The 12,143-nt window shown below is 39.5% G+C and overlaps 1 protein-coding gene and 1 non-coding gene across 16 annotated transcripts in view; one reads left to right on the top strand and one right to left on the bottom strand.

Annotated features, from left to right (window-relative positions):
* Gbf1 (golgi brefeldin A resistant guanine nucleotide exchange factor 1) overlaps positions 1-12,143 on the bottom strand; it is a 128,257-nt gene that overhangs the window by 95,340 nt on the left and 20,774 nt on the right. The gene's annotated exons all lie outside the window — the stretch shown is intronic.
* LOC120100126 (U6 spliceosomal RNA) lies at positions 11,833-11,939 on the top strand. Its single transcript, XR_015656140.1, has one exon. It is a non-coding gene; the product is annotated as a U6 spliceosomal RNA (small nuclear RNA).

Raw genomic sequence — 12,143 nt, 5'->3', positions numbered from 1 at the left:
CAGATGTCTGAGGAACAGTTTAACACCGGAGCTTATCTTCATCAGCTCTTCTCTGTTCTCTGGTGAAGTCTCACTTTAATGATTTTTAAATTCTTCAACTACCTTAACTCTAGCTGCTTCTAATGTTGTCTTATCATTTGTTTAAAGAAAGACTAGTCAAAATTCACTCCTATAAATGGCTTATTAGTTCTAAGTAGCAAGTAGTACCCATATAATAAAGAATCCATGTAACACTTAAATGATTAAAACTAGTATCATTTGGACTGACCCTGGACTCTGTCCCCATAGGTAGCAATGAATATCCTAGTAAGAGCACCAGTGGAAGGGGAAGCCCTGGGTCCTGCTAAGACTGAACCCCCAGTGAACTAGACTATGCGGGGAGGGTGGCAATGGGGGGAGGTTTGGGAGGGGAACACCCACAAGGAAGGGGAGGGGGGAGGGTGATGTCTGTCCGGAAACCGGGAAAGGGAATAACACTTGAAATGTATATAAGAAATACTCAAGATAATAAAAAAAAATAAAATAAAATAAAATAAAAAAACTAGTATCATTTATAAATGGAACTACGAATATAACATAAAAGGGTCAGTGTATTAGCAGTGATATACAAATGTATGCCAAATACACATAACCCAAATCTAATTATGGGTAAACATTAAAAAAAATGAGAAGGGCTGGAGAGATGGCTCAGTGGTTAAGATCACTGACTGCTCTTCCAGAGGTCCTGAGTTCAATTCCCAGCAACCACATGGTGGCTCACAACCATCTGTAATGAGATCTGGTGCCCTCTTCTGGCCTGCAGTCACATAAGCAGGCAGAATGCTGTACATAAAAATAAATAAATAAATCTTTAAAAAAAATGAGAAATATCAAAAGAGAAAGTGAGAGGGAATAGCAAACAGAGTAGATAGACAATAGATATATGAACCTGATCTGTAATTATAGAAAATATCAATGTCATAGCCAGTGTAGTGGCATACATATTTAATCCCAACACTTGAGAAACAGAGCCAAGAGATCTCTATTAATTTAGGACAGCCTGCCCACTGATTAAAGTGCCACCCCTGGGTAGCTGGTCCTGGATGGTATAAGAAATATTTATTTCTGCTCTGGCTGAGCAAACCAATAAGTATTCCTCCGGGGTTGGGGATTTAGCTCAGTGGTAGAGCGCTTGCCTAGCAACCGCAAGGCCCTGGGTTCGGTCCCCAGCTCCGAAAAAAAGAAAAAAGAAAAAAAAAAAAAAAAGAAGAAGTATTCCTCCATAGCTTCTGTTTGGTTCCTACCTTAAATTCCTGCCCTGATTTTCCTGAATGATAGACTATGACCTGAGAGTTGCGAGATAAAACCCCTTTGTCCCCAAGTTGCTTTTGCTCACAGCATTTTATTATAACAACAGAAATGTAACTAATACATAAATCAATACCAGGAGAGCAGCATTGCTGTGAGAGAACTGAGCATGTTGTTTTGGAGTGATTATGGAGGAGTTTAGAATTTTGGATTAGAAAAGCCACTGAATGAGATGTTGGTGGGAATAAAGTCTGCAGACCATGGAACCTGGCTTGAGAAATTTTAATGGAAACTTTCACAGGTCCTTAAAGACTCTATTTGAGAAACTGATATTTTGAACTATGAACCTGTTGTTCTGGTCATCTGAGGCTGAAGATTGGACTGTGACTAACAAGAGACCAAAACAACTAAAGTGAAATCTTTGTTTTGCCAGAACAATTGATAATTGTCATCTAGGGCTGAAGAACCAGCAGTGATTAAGAAGACACCTGCATTATTGAGGCAAAATCTTCTGGAAAGTGCTTCCTCAGGATCAGTGTACAGCTGGGAGCTGAACGTGGTAATAGACTATGTAAGAGTTTCCCAGGTGGTACTGCATTTGAAGATATGAAGGGTCATGGAGAGTAGCTGAGACTTGACACTGTGAATGTGCAGACTCAGTTGAAGTATCAGGTACGAAGCAGTCATGGAGAGAAACTAAGGCCTGGCAGCCCGTGGCTGAGTCAAAGTCCCTGAAGAGAGCTCAGAAGAAGCTTTTAGTGAAGGCTCAGCATACTTGCATCATTTTGGAGATGCCAGTACCACAAGAGCACCAAGGACAGCAGCAACTGTGGCTTAGACCTATCCTTAGCCCAGCAGACAAGCTGTATGCCCTGTGGATGACAGAGCTAGAAAAGTAGACTTACCAAGCATCTGTGGAGCCCAGAGGACCTTGACTGGGTCCCAGACATCAAGCACTGAACTTCTTGCAGTGTTGAATTTGGAGTTCTACTTTGATTTGAATGTAGTTGTACCCTGGTTCTTAAGTCTTGGGGTGAGAAAACATATAAATTACTTTTGATTTTACAGGAGCCAATAATTGAGAAACTGTGAGCTTTCAGAGTCTCTCTGAAAACTGTGGAGCTTTAGGGAGAGGTTGGATATTTATTTTATTTATCATCATCATCATTATCGACTTTAATTACTGGACAGGGTTACTGTGTAGCCCTGGCTGTCCTAGAACTCACTTTGTAGACCAGGCTGGCCTCAAACTCAGAGATCTGCCTGCCTCTCCCCCTCAAGTGCTGGGATTGAAGATGTGTTCCACTACCACCAGGCAACTTTGAATATTTTAGAGAGACTGGATTTTTTTTTTAACAGTTTTCTCCCTGCTAGCTATGAAATCATGTGATTTTCCTAACTTCTTGGTGTTATTTATTTATTTATTTCAATATGAGCACATTGTAGTATCTTCAGACACACTAGAAGAGGACATCAGATCCCATTACAGATGGTTGTGAGCCACCGTGTGGGTGCTGGGAATTGAACTCAGGACCTCTGGAAGAGCAGTCAGTGCTCTTGACCACTGAGCCCTCTTTCCAGCCCCGAGACTGAATTTTCAAAGTGAATTTTTAAGGACTGTAGGACTTTTAAAAGTTGGAATGTTATATATTGCGATATTAATATTAACAAGACATCTTAGGAACAAATAAGGAAGGAGAAGTTAATAGTGATGTGTTTGTGTGTCAAATAGACAAGTGGTCAATTAATTGTCCTGGTTGTTTTCTGTCAACTGGGAAGAAGAAATCTTAATTGAGAAAATGGCTCCATAGGATTTCCTAGGGGCAAATTTGTTGGACATTTTCTTTATTAATATTGATATAGGAAGGCCTAGCCCACGGTGGGCAATGCTGCCCCTAGGCATGTGGTACTGAACAAGCCACCAGGAACAAATCAATGAGAAACCTTCTTTCATGGTCTCTGCTTCAGTTCTTATCTCCAAGTTCCTGCCCTTACTCTTGCAATAACGGAATGTGACCTGAGAGCTGCAAGATGAAATGACCCCTTTCCTCTCTAATTTGCTTTGGTCACAGTGCTTTATCACAGCAATAGAAACCTTAACTTAGACAAATATTAATGGTAAATTATTCAATCAGTAAATGTCTTGAACTTGATCATTTTACTTTGATTAAGTAAAACATCTTTGTTCTTAGGAAACATACACTGAAGTATCAAAGTGCATATGATTAATTTCTCAAATAATTTAGAAAAATAACTATAAATACACATGTATAGTAAGAAAGAAGACAATAAAATCAACTAGCAAAAGGGCATATGGGAGACCGACCTCAGTACTAATTTTAACTCTTTTCTTGAAAGTTTGAAATTACTGGTTGGGTATGGTAGTACAAACCTGTCATCCCAACATTGGGAAGGATGAGGAGGGAGGATTGCTATGAGGTTAAGGCCAGCCTAAGCTACAGAGTTCCAAGCCAGCATTGGGTACAGTAAGTCTCAATAAACAACAAAAACAAAGATTTCAAAACAAGACTCAAAAAAACTACATATTTCTATCAGGTCTTAAAAACATCAATTCGTTAAATAGGGTGAAATAATCTCTAGTGCAGAAACAGACAACTTCTTTACCTCTGGCTTTTGGAGAAAAACTACACAGACATAAACATTTCCCTTATCTTCCTCAGTCCACACACAATCCAGTTTTACATTATTACTTGAGTCTGTAGTCTACCTAAGACCCTGGTGATAACTCCCATTCCCTACATATGTAACCATTCTATCAAAGCAGGCACTACTCATTTTCTTCATAGAATCTAGAAAACAGAATGAGTCTTTAAGCCCTGAAAGGGAACTGATTAAGATGCTAAGCTGGTGCTCAACTGGGAGGATTAATGAGCCTTATTTGGTTTCTGACAATAGAAGTCCATTTTCCCTGCAAATGTTTTCCCTACAATCTCTGTCCAGGTGAGCTGAGCCAAGGACTTTTACTCCTGGGCAGAGGGAACTAGGATCCTCCACCAAAGTCATTAGGTCTGCTCATAAAATGTGTTTTCCTATAGTGAGTATTAACAGTGAACCATGGATGTAGATTTATACCAGAGGAGGGTGACAGGGGGAGGAGAAAAAAACAGGAAGAGAAGAAGGAGGAAGAAGAAAAAAAGGAGGAGAAAATAATTATATAAATAGGAGTGGCATCCTTACAACACTCTTTTAGATTCCTTGCCCAAGAAATAACACTTCAAATCCAAAGCAGTTCTGGGACAAGGGGGAATCAAACTCTCTGCCAGGCTTCTAAACTTCTTTGAGTATTATCAATGAAAAGACAGCGTAGACTGTATCTATCTCTCTCTCTCTCTCTCTCTCTCTCTCTCTCTCTCTCTCTCTTCCTTTGTTTCTATTTTTTGAACACGTGTGTGTGTGTGTGTGTGTGTGTGTGTGTGTGTGTGTGTGTGTGTGTAACATGTGGTGGAGGGTGCACATGTATGGAGGTCAGAAGTGGACACTGGGTATCTTCCTTGATCCCTTGATCTCTTCTTTATTTTCTGGGACAAGGTCTCTCACTGAATCTGAAGCTCACCAACTGGCTAAACTGGCTGCCCTTACACCACATCTCTACAGCTGGGATTACTGACTCATGCTACTGTGTCTAGCTTTCTACCTGGGTCCTAGGGATCCAAGCTCAGATCCTCAGACCTGCATGGCAGGCACTTTACCAATTGAGTTCTCTCCTTAGCCCCATAAACCAGGCTCTAAGTGAACTAGCATAACATTTACCCTTATTAATGACATGCGATACACCAATAGCTTCCACTTTATCTTCCCACCTCCCCATTAATGTTACTTGCTTTATCAGAAAGCATGAAGTACTCAAAGGAGTCATGTTAAAAGAACAAAGTAACCAATCTGAAGATGGTTTCATTGGTCAAACTTGAAACAATTTTAAACACTAGTTTTACCTGACTGATTATAAACTTTGACTAATTAAATATTTATAAGTCAAATAAGTAAAAAAACAAATTTGACACCAGTAATGGTCATTATTTATATGAACTTCCTGTTCTGAACTTATTAAAACCAAGAATTATTCAAATCCCAGCAACCACATGGTGGCTCACAACTATCTGTAATACAATCTGATGTCCTCTTTGGCATGCAGGCAGAGCATATTAAATAAATAAATGTTTAAAAAAACTAAAAAAGGGGTTGGGGATTTAGCTCAGTGGTAGGGCGCTTGCCTAGCAAGCACAAGGCCCTGGGTTCAGTCCCCAGCTCCTGAAAACAAACAAACAAACAAACAAAAAAAAAAACCCCAAGAATTAAGTGTTTACCATGCCTTTCTAGAGAAAATTTCTGGTTTATTCTCCAACTAAAGAGGAAAGCAATTGTTCACAGAAAATGACAACTAGTAAATGCAAATAAATGATAGTTAGAAAGTCATAACTATCTATGACATACTAAATGAATGTAAGTTAAAACAATTTTAATAAAATAAAAAGTAATAATCGGGAGGTGAGCTAGAAAAATGAACCACTTGGTAAAGTGCACTGGCTGCAAACCCTGACAACCTGCATTTGGTCCCCGGAACCCAGGTGAAGGTATAAAAAAATTATTCCACATCCACACAAAATAACAATAAAAATAATTAATTAATTAAAATCGGAGAAGAGATGTCTCACACCTCACTGTCACATTATAATTCACTATGGGAAGCAAATCTGAAAATATTGCTCTAGCTCTCAATAAGATAGTCATGACATCACCTCAGTTCTGTTTTGCTAAGTCAATTTGGTGCCAACTTGTTTTAAGATTATTTTTATTTTTTGTGTATGTGCATTTTGCTCATTTGCATATGTATGTATGTGCTGCATACATACATATGTGCACCATATGTGCACCAATCTCCTGGAACTGGAGTTACAGACAGTTGTGAGCGGCCATGTGGGTGCTGGGAATTGAGTTCTAGAGTACAGCAGTAGCTATGGGGATTGAGTTCTAGAGTACAGCTGTAGCTAGCACTCGTAACCGCCAAGGCTTCTCCAGGCTCAGGAGCCAGTTTCCTTAAACCTGCCATTTACTCAAAGAAAATGAGCATTCATGTGGAATGAGTTTTTTCCAGTTTTGTTTTATTTTACTTAAAAACAAAAATACTAATGGAAAAACTTACTGATATCAGGGAAATCTTATTTGTTCCTATTGTTAAAGGACTTTTCCTAACCCAAGACCAATCCTAGATAACACTGAAGCCCTCTTGGTCCTTTACCTATCCCATCATGCCCCCAGCTACCCTTATTCCCTGGTTCTTAAGCTGCTTTCTGGTTGGGACATGTGGAAGCAACTGCATGGTGACTACAGAAAGTCCTTCCTCCTACACTACATCTGGCTCTTCCCACCAAGTCAAATGACGATTTACTGCCCTCTGATGTACGGTCTATCAGACTACTTCCAAAATACCCACAGTTCACACTGGGCAAGAACCTGGAGGCAAAAATGTGAATTCCACAGCTGACAAGTAATTGCTCAATAAGCATGGAACAAGGGAACGTCAGTGTGCTCTGTGCACATGTGGCAGCCCTTCATCTCCTGACCTACAGTTGCAGCAGTGGTTAGCAGAGGCTGATGGTCCAGAAGAGGCTTCCCATGAGAAGCTAGCCAGCAGGCATCCAGGAGCACTTGTCCATCTAAGTCCAAAAGGTTATAAAACAAACGAAGGCTACAAAAAAGGGTAATGGCTACCTGTTGGTTTCCTGAGGCAAAAGTAAGACCATAAAGGAGTCAGAGCTCCTCACCTACCTACCACAAATTTCTAAAGTGGTCTGAGCTAAAGGGTTCTAATTTGTATTTTGCTATATATCTAACTCTCTTTAAATGGCTATAAGGAGTGGGGGAAAGGTATTCATTCTTTCCATAAACATACCCTGTACTATTTCAGAAACTAGGATGATCAATTAAGGTCCTATGAACATGAGGCAGGTAGAGATGGGTAGGGTTAAAACAAACTTTACATTATCTTTCCTGCTTAAAACTACACATTGATTGGATTTCAAACATTTGGCTTTCTCTAAATCCTTTTGGCATTTGCCCAGAGTTTGAATGGGTGTGGAAAAAAGTGAGTTTACTACCTCCTTGTTAAAAAACAAAAAAGCAGCTGGCTATCCCTCCTTTTACGTAACTGATTGCTGACACAGCAAGTTGGGCATATACTCAGGGAGACACATCAGACCTCAAGAGAAAGAATGCCAATGAAGACAAAAGCCAGGAAAGCAACCCAATGACTCTGACAGCTAACACTGAGGCCGTCCTGCTACAATGCCTACAGACTATGCTAGAAAACAGTCAGCTACCTTTGCCTCTCTTTTTGAGAACTAAGATATTAACAATGCCCTTTGTAGTATTATTATTGTTGTTGCTGTTGTTGTTATTATTATTATTATTATTATTATTTCTCTTTATAATTAGATATAGTAAAAAACATGCATTCCTATCAGCCAGACTTGATTCTGAAGGATGTAACTGGGTATTACAGAGAGTAAAGGCAGAGCTGTACCCACAAGAAGCAAGACTACACAGAACTCTCTCCTATCCCTTGCCTTCCTCCTTCTGAGACAGGTTCTCATTATGAATCTGTCCTTTCCTGAAACTATATTATCCAGGCTGGCCTCCAACTCATGATCTAGCTGTTTCAGTCCCCCATGTTATAATAAGCACACATCACCATACCCAGCTATCTATTCTCAAGAGTCTTTATCACCCACATCATGTGTGTGCACGTTCATGTCTATATGAGCTCATGGTGACATGAACAGGCCCTCGGAGACCAAAAGTCACTGTGGTCATCTTCTATTGCTCTCCACCTTGTTTTTGAGGCAGGACCTCACACCCTTTTTAACAAGGTCTCATTTTGTTGCTCAATCATGATTTGAACTGTTGAGCCTCACCAGTCCTGCCTCTACTTCACATAGAGTTATTGTCCCCAACTATCAGGCCACATTCTAACATGCTCATCAATCTATGTTTTCTATCTGTGTGTATGTAGTAAATACATAAATACATTTATATATGGGATCTTATGTTTTATCATAAAGAGTAAATAAGTGGTATAGGAAATACATACATTTGGCCAACTTTGCCCCTTCCAATATTCAGTCGTTTATTTAAATTTGTCTGACAAATTTGATTTTTTTAATTTCCTCTAAAAAGAAACAAAATAGTTTTCTGTTATACCTTAGACAATTTAAAAGTTCAATTCTTGCCAGGCATAGTGATATACACACCTTTAATGTCAGCACTCAGAAGACAGAGGTAGAAAGATATCTGCATTCCAGAGTAGCCTGATCTACATAATGAATTCCACCAGCCCAGGCTACATAGTGAGACAATGCCTCAAACAAAGCAAAATAAAAAGTTTACTTCAGTTCCAAGGGAAGGAAAGTCAATGCTCACTTATCACTCTTCATATGCTGCCTAATGATCTCTTATTCTGCTACTCCCCAAACTATAGACATCTATAGAAAAAAAATGAATATATATATTCAATCAATACAAGAAGTAAATCTAGTTATTTTTAATATATATATAAAATAATATAATGTATTCAATTTTTTCCTGACAATTATTCCTAAGATAATTAGGCATCTTTGAGCAGTTCTCTTCTACCTAGGCAGCTATTTCTAAGGGGCCTGGGCCAGACAGGTGTTAAGTCATAGTTCCTCCCAGATTGGCTTCCAGACTCTGTTTAAATGTTCTCTGAAACCTCTGGAGGGTAGATGTACTCAAACCTCCTAGCTCAGATTCTGAATTCAAAAAGCTTGAGACAGACTGTACCCTACAGGTGTGTTTGTCCAAGATAAACTATATTTAAATAAACTCCTAACACACTCACTTTCTCCAGGCACCTGCTTCTCCCTCTTAAACTCAAATATGTCAGAGTTCCTGCTATCCCAGTTAGCTCAGTAAAGAAATATCCTATCCCTAAGATGTACTCTATGCAAGCCACTGATGCCTTTAGAAACATCTAAATTTTGGCTATAACAGCTTTACATGAGAAAGCCAACTTGAAAAAATACAACTTTTATTCATTCTCCTTGACTTGTTACTCAAATGAACAAAAAATGGCAGCAAGCTAGACATGGCAACACAAGCCTAAAATCTTAGCACACTGGGAAAATAACCCTGTGCTAAATAAATAGTAAGACCAAGTTAAAGGGAGGGAGAGAAGGAGGGAAATGTGGCTGCCAACTGTCCTCGTTCACTGTCTTCCTCTCCATACCTCGTAAGCATCATTATAGATCAGAGACCTCAAGTCATTTCAGAGTGGTCTGACAGCCACTGGTCTTGTAACACCAGCAGCTACAAAAAACACGACTTTTGGTTCACCATACACAAACACCTTGGTTTTTATTTTCTCCCTCTCAGTTATATATAGATATAGATATAGATATAGATAGATAGATAGATAGATAGAGATAGACTATAGATATATAGATATATCTACATAGATACAGATATATAAGTATATATCTATGTGTGTGTGTATATATATATATGTATGTATATATATATATATATAGAGAGAGAGAGAGAGAGAGAGTGAGTGAGTGTCTTCCTCAAGTCTGGCCCTTAAGGCTTTAATGCCATTAAAAGGTAGTCCCAGATGGGCATGGTAACAAACAAGGATATCCCATCTCTTGGGAGGTGGAGGTAAGAGAATTCTGATTTTGAAGCTAGCCTGAGCTATAAAGTAAAACTTGGTCAAAATAAATGAATAAATAAAATAAGAACAAGGCTGGGAGGCAGCTCAGTGATAGAGCACTTCCATAGCATGTACAAGGCCATGGGTGGAATCCCCAGCAGCAAAATAAAAAAAAAAAATCCTATAAGAAATTTTTATGATAGTTTTAGAATATTTCTTTCTGATGAAAATCTAAGATTTTTTCTAGCAAGGATCCCTTGTAAAAATGTAAATTTAGAAGCGTGTGGACACATGAAGACAAATATATGGAGGAGGTACTTGAAGACCAGGAAAATGGGCACCCTAAATCTGGGTACAAATAAGCACAGCCAAACACCACAAATCATAAGTGAGTAAAGCTCATCCCACAGAAGTATACTAAATGAGGTAAGTCTTACAAAGACTTATCCAGTCTGGCAAAAAATTACCCAAAGATCACAAACCATGTCAGCTAGAATCACTCCTCTTAACTCTCATCTCTTTTCAGACCTGAAACCAAGAGCAATGTCAGAAGCCCTGGTACCTGACCTTCCTGTTGTGGCCCATTGCATGCCACACATCTGACTGACCACTGCTCTAGCTTAAAGAGCTCTAGTATTTGCCAGAGCGCCACAAGATCACTAGAATGGTAAAAGGAAACGCATCACCGGAATGTGGAGCTGTGGCAGGGTTTGGGCAGATATAAAGGCCACTTAGGGAAAAGGGCCACTACCACGCCCACAGTGGCCCTTCTCCCCTAAGCCCAGGATACCCCAGCCCTGCAGGCAGCACAGAGTTAACTACCCACCCGTTCTAAGAAGCACAAAGGTACATCACTGCAACATGTCTAACATTTACATTGCCTCTCTCTGCTCATTAAACAGGTTTTGGTTAAATAATGAACAAACTGTATTACAGACTCCGATGAGAATTCCAAAATTATAAATCAACTGGGAAAGCCCAAAGGAACAGACAGACAGGGAGGGGGGGAAGGATAATATTGACTAATATAAAGGGCGCAGCTTGACAGTGGATATTCCTGCCACACCTGATCAAACATACTCTGTGGGGGGAGGGGAAAGAGAGCAAGAGAGGGGAGATGGGACAAGACAGCCTGAAATTTGCATCCGGAAAAGATTAAAAGGGATTCTTTGGGGATAGAGAAAATACATAATATATATTACTATAAATGCAAAACTGTACTAAAAGCTAACTCAAATGTCAAAGATTACAGCTTGAATAAATTTAAATATAAAAGCCATGTGCTTCCTTGAGTTAATGAGAGAGACATAAAAGGACAAAGTGGGCCAAGAGGCTGAACAGAGCCTTATGCTTCCTTGCTGTGCAATGGGTCCAAAGCTCCACCAGGACTGCACTCAAAGGCTCCTTCCAGCATTCTGAGCCCTAAGAAAGGGGGATTCATCAATTTGGTAGCTAACGTCTGATTTTTCTAAATGAACTATACAGCTGGGGTACACACCCATAGTCCCAGCTATTGAGGAAATTAACAAAAGCATCACTTGGGTCCAGAAATTCATGGTAAGCCTGGGAAGCAAAACTCTGATTACATTAAAGAAAAACAAATTTTGAGCTATAATTCACATACTATAAAATTTAGCCTTGTAAAATTTACAATTCAGTATATAATTTCAGAGTTATACAACCATAAAACTTTTTTGCCCCCCCAAAAGCCCCTCACAGGCCTAGAAAGCATATATCTGTTTTAATTCCTTCAGAAGAACCTCCTGAAACCATCCCAAGAGCCCGCAATGACTGAGGGGGAACAACCAGGTTCCCCTCACTGATACATTTTTAGTCAAAGTAACAATATAAAAATTATGGTGCTCGCTTCGGCAGCACATATACTAAAATTGGAACGATACAGAGAAGATTAGCATGGCCCCTGCGCAAGGATGACACGCAAATTCGTGAAGCGTTCCATATTTAAAAAAAAAAAAAAAATTATGTACTTTTTTTTTTTCTTTTTCTTTTTTTCGGAGCTGGGGACCGAACCCAGGGCCTTGCGCTCGCTAGGCAAGCGCTCTACCGCTGAGCTAAATCCTCAACCCCAAATTATGTACTTTTAATCATAGGGCATGCAGTCATCCCCATCTTATGAATCCTGACTACAGATATTGTCTAAAGACACACA

This window comes from Rattus norvegicus, chromosome 1 (genome assembly GCF_021556685.1).
Source record: "Rattus norvegicus strain SHRSP/BbbUtx chromosome 1, alternate assembly SHRSP_T2T, whole genome shotgun sequence".
NCBI lineage: Eukaryota > Metazoa > Chordata > Mammalia > Rodentia > Muridae > Rattus > Rattus norvegicus.
The sequence above is the reverse complement of the archived record's forward strand: the minus strand, read 5'-3'. Positions and strand labels throughout refer to the sequence as shown.